Source organism: Microtus ochrogaster, chromosome 17 (genome assembly GCF_000317375.1).
Source record: "Microtus ochrogaster isolate Prairie Vole_2 chromosome 17, MicOch1.0, whole genome shotgun sequence".
Classification (NCBI taxonomy): Eukaryota; Metazoa; Chordata; class Mammalia; order Rodentia; family Cricetidae; genus Microtus; species Microtus ochrogaster.
This window is the reverse complement of record NC_022019.1, coordinates 1941229-1950656: the sequence shown is the minus strand read 5'-3', so window position 1 is coordinate 1950656 and position 9428 is coordinate 1941229. Positions and strand designations below refer to the sequence as shown.

The window sequence follows — 9428 nt, the reverse complement described above, 5'->3', positions numbered from 1 at the left end:
AGAAACTGCTGAGCATGGACAGGAGCTAAGTGCTAAGGGTGATGTCCAGAGTCTGTACCCTGTTTTCAGTTCCTAGTGTGCTGAACAGAAATATCTTTCCCTAACTCTAGGGCCACACAGTACAGGTGCTCATTGACTCAAATGGCCTTTGTTCCAATAAAAATGTCATAAGCCAAGATGTCTTTGACAAACCTAGCCTGCTTAGCACTATAACTGGTCCTGTCTCAAATATGTTCAGAATAATTACATTGATCTAATCTACACTGGAGAGCATCACCTAAAACAAGGTGTTTTTTATTATTGTGTATCAGAAAGTGAAAATGGAATGTCTGTGTATATGTGCTTTTACACAGTCTCAACCATAGGAAGCCAGGGGACTGTGAACGTACTCTGACTTTGGCTACTCAACCACAGGAGACAGTGGATATAGTTTCCCACTATACTGGAGAGCTGCTTTTCTTCTTTCAAAGTGGGCAAAGGTAGCTGCTCAAAAGAACATGAATTTAAGAATTTAAATTGATTGCTGCTTCCTATTTTCAAATTATCAGCCACTTTAGTGGTATTCAATGCAGAGTAATTCATGGTACAGCCACATTAGTGGTAATCAGTGTGGAGTAACTCACAGTACAGCCACATACTTACAGTTTTGTTAATTTTTAAAAAATATTTATTTATTTAGTATACAATAGTCTGTCTGTGTGTATATCTGCAGGCCAGAAGAGGGCACCAGACCTCATTACAGATAGTTGTGAGCCACCATGTGGTTGCTGGGAATTGAACTCAGGACCTTTGGAAGAGCAGGCAATGCTCTTAACCTCTGAGCCATCTCTCCAGCCCCCAGTTTTGTTAATTTTTAAAAAGATGTATGCTTTTGTTTTATGTTTGAGTATTTTTCCTGCAAGTAAATCTGTGTACTGTGTGCATGCTTAGTAACCATGGGGGCCAGAAAAAGACATCAGGTACCCTGGAACTGGAGCTACAGATGGTTCTGACCAGCTATGTGGGTGATGGGAATAGAACCCAGACTGTTTGGAAGAGCAACAAGCACTGTTCTCAATGAGACATCTCTCCTGTTCTCTTATTTTAATTTTAACCTAGTTTCATCCAGTGACTAATTTTGTATCCCTTAGGTCATTATATCTTCCAAAATGTGGCTTTGAGGCTTCTTTCCTATGTAGGTTCCTAATCCTCCTACAGACAGTTTCTGTCTGTCCAGTGCTGAGACTGCTGAAACCCAGGGGAAGCAGAAGCAGAAGGCATTTCTCCTGCATGGCAGGGAGAGAGAGGCTGTATCAATCAGTGTCATAACTGAAAATTAAAGACTGCTTTCTGTCTGACTTAGTGCTCAGACACATTCCAGAGAAGCAAAGTGTCAGATGATCTGTAGAGGCTGCTCCAGGGTCTGTAGGGTCAGTGTTACTGGAATGGTTGGCTGTCGTGGCCTATTTTGTGTAGCTATAACAGAATAGCTGTTATAACAGAATGGCCTGGGTAAGTTACACACCAGAGAAGTTTGTTAGGCTTATGGTTCTGGAGGATGGAAAGACAAAGGTGGAGGAACCATCTCTGGTGAGCATCTTCTATTGTGCATCATTACACGGCCGATGGCATTTCACGGTGAGAGGAATGGCTATGAGCTGCTAAGCAAGACTGAACTCACTTTTGTAACAAAACAACACTAGTTCATTCATAATGGCAAAGCCACATGACCTTATTAATTCTCCAAGGTCCCACTTCTCAAGCCTGTTGCTTTGGGGTCAGTTTTCCAGCTCATGAACACTGGGACGCACATTCAGACTGTAGTAGGCTGTAAGGGCTATGAATGCTTGGCATGGAAAGATTCTTGTGATCTGGGGGCGTGGAGGGGGTCAAGCTTTAGCAGAGGAGATAGAGAGGAAAACTGGAGGAGAGCTCAGGGAAGAATGTTCACTCTGAGCAGAGGGATGGAGTTGTGGGTGCGCAGGAGCAGGGAAAAGAGTGGAGAAACAGGCAGTCGTGAAGGGAAGGGGTGGAGGGCAGTGAAAGCAGACTGGAGGAAGGGCTGTGAGCTCTGCTCAAGAGGCTGAACAGTGTGAGCAGTGCTGTACTGGGATTGGTCACCTCTAAGCAAATTAGTGGGCAACAAACATTGGGCACAAAATCAGTGAGTTTCAAAGCCTGTGCTGTGAAATCGTACGAACACCATTAGAACGACAGAAGAAACAAAGCGGCAAGAAAATTCTGGGTGGTTATAGCTGACTGATAGGAATGTACACTAGTCTAGCCACTGTGGAAACCAGTGTGGAGGTTTCTCAGAAAACCAGAGATGGGGGATGGAGAGATGCCTCAGTAGCCATGAGCTTGCTGCTCCTGTAGAAGCTGGAGTTTTGTCCCCAGAACCCACATTGAGCAGCTCACAGCTTCCGGTAACTCCAGCTTCAGGGAGTCCAACTCCCTCTTCTGACCTCTGTGGCTTTGCATTCACGTGCACACAGACGTACACACTAACACAGAGACATACATACTAACATACAGGCATACATACTAACACAGAGACGTACATACTAACATACAGACGTACATACTAACACACAGACTACATACTAACACACAGACTACATACTAACACACAGAGATACATAATTTAAAATCCTAATTAAACAAACCTAACGATTGATATTTCATGCAATACAGCTAAACCACTCCTGAATGTTATAGCACTAGTTACAGAAGCTAAATTATAGAACTAACAGGTGTCCAGAAGTAAAATAATGGACAAGGAAAATGCGTAGCTACACACGAGGAAACTTTCCTCCGTCATTCACTCACTCACACACAAACACACACACACACACACACACACACATCATAGTTATATATAAAATCATAGTTATCTATGGATAGGAAAGGTGTCTAGAAGAGCCGGGGGATTAACAGGAGGGTAGGAGGGGGAGGAAAGAGTGGGTAAAAAGGCATAAGGGAAGTGTGTTCAAAATATATTTTAAAAAAATTAAAGAAAGCAGTTGTTCCCAGGTGAAATTGTTAGATTAGGATTCATTGTTGGCATGGATGAACAGTATTGATGACTCACTTGCTCATTCATGTAGACAATGTTTATTGAAACTCCTGTAGGCCTAGGCTGCTTGAGGCATCTTGGACTCATCAGTGGATAAGACCCCCTTGACATTGCTTGTGGGGCAGTCTAGTTTGTATAAATTCGAGTATAAAAGTAAGCCATGTGGTCCATTAGACTTGGTAAGTCATAGGGAGAGTCAAATGAGGAAGCCTAGGTCCAGGTGGCAAGGTAGCTACGGATGAAGTTAGCTGGTCAGGGCAAGCCTTGCTGGGATGTGATGTAGGTGCAGGAATTAGAAGCATTACAGCCCCCAAAGCTAGGGTAAAGATTCCTAGACTTAATGCCCAATTTAGTCAGAGACAAACAAGGTTGTTGCCTAGAGGAGAGTGTGGTAGATAGTGGCCAGATTGCCGGTCAGGAAGCACTATTGAGGTCACTGTTGTTACAAAGACTTCCACTTCAGCTCTCACCAAAGCAGGAAACTACTGGGGTTTTTTTTGGCAGGTGAGGGGCGCAGCTCACATTCTAAAGGAATTCATTGGCTGCTATGTCTGTGGACAGACTGTACCAGGGCAAAGACAGATTCAGAAAGACCGTTTTGGAGGCTGATATCATCACCATCCAGGCAAGAGACCATGGTGGCTGGAAGCAGGATAACCACATTAGATGGGTGAAAAGCAGACAAAACATCAACCAGCTCTCTGCCTTAATATTCTTGTCTCATTATTTCTCTCTCATTCAGTTTTACAATTAGTAAAGGGGATGCAGGAGACGACAGCAATGTGACCCGGGGGTGTGGGGTAGGGTGGGCTACCTGCGCCACTCCTGGAAGGATGGCGGTACTTCCAGCTGACATGGGTAAGTCTGAACTGGTCAAGCGGAGGAGATCTGGGAGAACTCAGTGCATAGCTGGTGTGCTTGGCCTGGATGATGGAGAATCAGATGCTGAGGAGGTGGTAGGAGGTGCTAAATATGTAGTTTGGAAAGGAGGCATAGTGACTGGGTAGCATTTAAAGCAATGAGACTAAATGATAATACAGGGTGGAGACAACCAAGGACTCACAGCCTGGGCTGCTGAACCTGGAGGCCAGAGGAACGAAGGCAAAGTCACAAATCAATCTAATGGGAGCTGCCTAGTTAGAGAAGATGAAAGCCTTATGAGGCCAATGAAGGAAACACTACAGAGAGAGAGGGAGGGAGGGAGAGAGAGAGGAGAGAGAGAGAGAAGGATGAGCTGAGTGAGGTGTATTGACAGGACTAGGAATTAGCTATCATCTACTGATCAAGGAAGGATAATAGAGATAAATCAAGGGCTCTTGGCATATGGCAAATATCGAAGGTTGAGTCAGCGATTTCAAAGAGGCAGATGATGAACTAGACCCAAGCTTGATTTTGATTGGATGCTGTCTTCTAGATGATGTTGTAACATAGAGATGGAGAAAAATGTTATTTGTTGGAGATTTAAAAATAGATAAAAAGAGCCACTCAGTGTTTTTTAAAGGAAAATAATAGGAAAAGACCAAAAATGGTAGCCCCAGACTAAGTCCTATTCCACCTATTTTCACCTATTCAGTGACAGATGCTGGACCAAATGAGACATCAGTTGTCGTAGCCTAAGACAAGCCACCATGTGGCCTTCTGTTAGTCTGTTCAGCCTGATGACTAAGAATGTTACCCGGGCATTGGTGGCACACTCCTTTAATCCCAGCACTTGGGAGGCAGAGGCAGGAGGATCTCTGAGTTGGAGGTCAGCCTGGTCTACAGAGCTAAACTTTGGGGCAGCCAGAACTACACAGAAACTCGGTCAAAAAATAAAAACAAACCAAAACAAAAAAGAACATACAGGTTATTTTACTGGGAGTTGATGGGAGCAGCAAAGTTCAAAGTATCGGGCGTCACAGTCGTGCACAAAGTTTGGTTAACTTTCTTTCAGCTGCCAAAGGGGAGCAAGACTAGGGTGCAGAGAAGCCATGCCACGGAGGTCTGAGCATTTCCTAGCTTAGGTGCGTCTACCCTCCTCCAGTGGGGGTCAGTATCACCTCAGCTGCGCCAGACTATTTGTCTGACCATTTTCTACCCTTTGCTGGTCAGTTTAGACCTGGTTTTAAACAAAACAAGCAGCTAGGAGTGCCATGAAATCATTTCTAGTCAATTGCAGTAGTCCTTGATTCCCGTTGGTGGGAGGCGACGGCTGGGTGCTGAACCTAAGGCTCCATGCCAGCAGCATGCCTTGTAGCCTCTGGTTTCCTTCTGAGACAGGGCTCTCCTAGGTTGCCCAGGCTGCACCTTTTGTGATGCTCCTGCCTCAGCCTGGGATAACAAGCACTGGTCAACTGTCCTACCTTGTAATTGTTTGTTTGGGACATTATGGTGTTTGTTTGTTTTGAGACAGGGTCTCACCATTTAGCTCTGACTGGCTTGAAGCTTACTGTGTCTATCAGGCTGATCCAGAACTCAGAAAGATGCCTAGGCCTGCCTCCCTAGCGCTGGGATCAAAGGTATGCGATACCACTCTTTATTCTGGCATTCTTTACGTCTGGATACACAGGCCTGTTTTGCTAACCCAGCATAAACTGGGCAGTCTGCACATCACAATGGCCCCGCTAGCCCCATTTGGTTACCCCCGCCCCAGATTCACAGTCTGGTTTCAATTTTTAGGGTTTGTCTTATTAATCTTAATTCATGTTTTTCTGGTTGGTAGAAAGAACACGTTGGAAAAAAATTGGCAGCCCCCCCCCCCATACATAAGTACATTGATGCTAACACTCAGTGGCATAGCATTTAGTATTTAAAACACTTTGCACAAATATTAATTTATTTAGCCCTCCAAACTCCATGATGTGGACATGTTTGCTGTGTTCATTTGACAGAGAAGGGAACTGCCACAAAGAGGTTAATAATTTGTAATTTGATGGACAGCACAGACTGCCTTAGCTAGGATTTCAGCCCAGGGGGGGAGGTCCTGGGACTCTCTTAGCTTGAGGCTTGTGCCTCTTCCTTCTACCCGTATCTTCAGCAGTCACCTGAGTCACCAGTAACAATGGCTAGATTCGTGGCACACCCAGGACCAGCCACCCTATGGCCTCGGCCGCCTCCACAGGCACAAGTCCCCACCAACACTGCTGGTCTCTGTGATTTCCCAAAGCTGAGGGGCTGCTGCTGTGATCCCTGCTGTTTGCACCTCACCTTGCTGTGAGCTCTTCGCACCCTTGCTCAGCCCTCAGTCAGCATGGTCACTTCCGACCTTCCTGGTTGTCAGCTCCTGGGATTCCTCAGGAACAAGGACCCTGTTTCTTTATCCCGCTTTCCCTGCATCCAGAACACTGTGCGGCTCAAAGAGTCACAGGGATTTTGGAGATGGAAAGTTCTTGGCCTGCCTCTGGACACCACTCTCCCAGGGCAGAGCCTCCCAGATAATGGCTGCCTCTCGCTAAGCCCAGATGTGGCCTCTGGATCCTCCTCCATATGCCTCTGCTAGGCAGCCACTATAATTCAATAAGAAATGACGTTAGACCTAAAGACTGCGCCCATCTCGGCAAAGATGTTTGCAGAACGGTGGGGCTTAAGTTTCTAGGCTCACACACAGGCAGACGTTCATGAAAGCGATGAATTTCCAAACTAAACAGGAAAATGTCCCTCAGAACACACTAGCGTTTAGCAGCAAGACTGATGGCTCAGCTTCTGCCAGGTCCTTGTGGTGACGTTTATTTTTCCTTCTTCTTTGTGCCTTCTGTTGACAGATTGGTTCCAATACCGAAGGCTTGAAAAAAAGAAAGTGGGATCTTGGCTGGAGAGGGAGATACTGATATGAATTGATACGTGTAATCAAAAGCCATGGGATATTCACAAATTCATTCAAAAAAAGAGTGTATATAAAAATTTCCAGGCTCTGAGTAAGGCTTGTTATCTGGTTAGCCTGTTTAATTAGCTTGGATTAGTCTGTCTCCTGCCGTTGATGATATGGTGTGGTTCTGATATGTGACTGGGGAAAGCTGAGTAATGGGTCCATGAGAATTGACTGTAATATGCTCGCAGTTTCTTATAAATTTAGAATTATTTCAAGCTTGACGCCTAAAAGGCATAAGCCATCCGCGACAGCACAATGAAAACAAGAACGTGAGTTTGAAGCCAGTCTCAACTCCTTAGTGAGCTCAAGGCCAGCCTGAACTACACAGTGAAACTTTGTTTTAAGAAAACAAACGGGGAAAAGGTAAGAAGGATGCTCACTTGGGAGAGATGGCACCTGCATTTTCATGCATGTGCGCAGGTGCCATAGTGTGGCTCTTTGCCTTCCTGGGGAATGGAGGGAGCCCTTCTATCTATGAAAGGGCTCTTAGGTCTGTCAAGTCAACATCTCAAATAAAGCACTGATAGCAAATGAGGCAGTGGCCGGGGGAAGGTCTAAGGTAAAGGGTTCCTTTGGAAGCCCCAAAAGTCTAAGGGGAAAATCCCCTTAGCATCTACCCCATAGGCAGCAGGACCGGCTGTCTCAGGATGGCCCCTTGGCTCACACAGCCCTTCCTTTCCCAAATACTGTCTTGTACATTTTCCTACAAAGCTACAAGGCGTTTTGGGCTTATTCCTCCAAACCTGTGAAAATGTACCAGAAGCAAGGTGGAGAGAGATCACTCAGAACCAGGCCTAGTGAGCTGGAGACAGAAGCTAAGACCCAGCTCACCTCATGGGCTGTGGGTTGTCCCCACCCTAAGTCTCGTGGGACACTAGAAAATTTAGAAAAGCCTAATCCTTGTACATTATTATTTTATTAATATTTTTGTGTCTTTTACCAACAGATAATTTTTGTCCATGGAAAAATTCTTCCCCTAAATCTAACCAGCCTAGAGTAACTGAAAAATCCCACAATTTCCTTAACCCCGCATCTGTTTTTCAGAGAGATAGCTAATGAAGTAATTGGTGTGTTCCTGTGAAAGGCATTTGTAACAGCTGCCAAATTGTATTTTTAGCTGTAGCCTCCTTCCCCTTTGGGGAAACTTTTTGTTTTGGTATGGCACTAGTCTTCCCTACACACACCGCATTGTAAAGATGGCCTGGGGATCTCTCAGAGGACCAGCACTGTCCTTGACAAATCTCTCTCCTTTGCCAGAGTCCAAAGGTTTTACCCGGCCCTGCTTTTCCTCACAACACTTAGTGTTTGTTTGTTAGGACTTGGGGAAGAACAATCAGAAAAACACCATAGTAAGCAAGAAGTCTTCTAATGGCTCCTGTGTCAGAGACCCTGCTGCCCTGAATGAGGCCAAAACCTCTGTGGGCAACGCATACCTTTGGTCATGAAGGTGAGCCATCCCTTCTCATCTGAGAAGATTTTTTTTAGACTTTAATGACAGCAAGGATTATTAAACGCTAGATGAGCTACCAAGAAAGATAGTCATGTCCCCGTCCCTTACCATACTTTAAAAATAGGATGGGATGAAACCCAGGTTTTTGGGTTCAGACCAGTCGAGGACACAGTGAAACTCTGGAAAGAGGAAGAACAGCCATTTTTAAGTGTTTAAAGAAGAAGCAAGATGGTGGGAGGCCTCCAACAGGTTCCCGAGGTCCAAGTGTTTGGTCCTGTTGTCATCAACAGATCCCGTCACGACAGCCAGGGAGCAGAACGAATGATCAAACTGGGCTGCTTTGAAAGTTTCAGCCAACGTTGCTGAAACACTCCTCAGCAAGACCCACAAGTAACTAAACTTTTTTTTTTGTTTTTGTTTTTGTTTTTTTTGTTTGTTTGTTGTTTTTTTTTTTGGTGACATACACAAATGTAGGTCAGTGTACAGCTCTCTGGAGACAATTCATTCCTGGAAAGGCATAGGATTCAGGAATCAGGACCTCGGAGTTGTGAGCAAATGCTTCTACCTCCAGAGCTAGCTCAGTTCCCACAGCTGAAAGTTTTTATAACAGATTGCTTTGTGCGCTCATCTGGTTTGATCAGCCTGGTACCAGTCAGTTTTTCATTACCAGTGAAGGTATGTGAGATAGGCTAAGTTTATTTAAATAAAAAGAAGGAGATTCACTCAACCTCCAGTTTGGGGAGCCCAAGGGCTTGGCACCTGCATGGGGTCAAATGTGGGAAGGAAGCACTTGTCTGCCACCTCATAGCAGATGCCATTTCAGAACTGTGGGAGCAAGTAGCCACACGACAGTAGGGAAGTGAGAGGAACTGGGCAAGGCCAGGCTCAGGCTTCTCTGACAAGCTTCAATGGGAACTACCTCGTGTTGTCTGAGGTTTTCTGTGTATCTCTGGGTGTCCAGTTCCCACAGCTCTTAAGTCCCAAAGAAAATCACACAGAGGTCTACATTAGTTATAAACTGATTGGCCCATTAGCTCAGGCTTCGTATTAACTCTTATAACATATATTAGCCCATT

At 45.1% G+C, this 9428-nt stretch overlaps 1 protein-coding gene across 3 annotated transcripts in view; it reads left to right on the top strand.

Annotated features, from left to right (window-relative positions):
- The window catches only part of Samd4a (sterile alpha motif domain containing 4A), a 216218-nt gene that overhangs the window by 137991 nt on the left and 68799 nt on the right, over positions 1 to 9428 (top strand). The window lies entirely within an intron of this gene.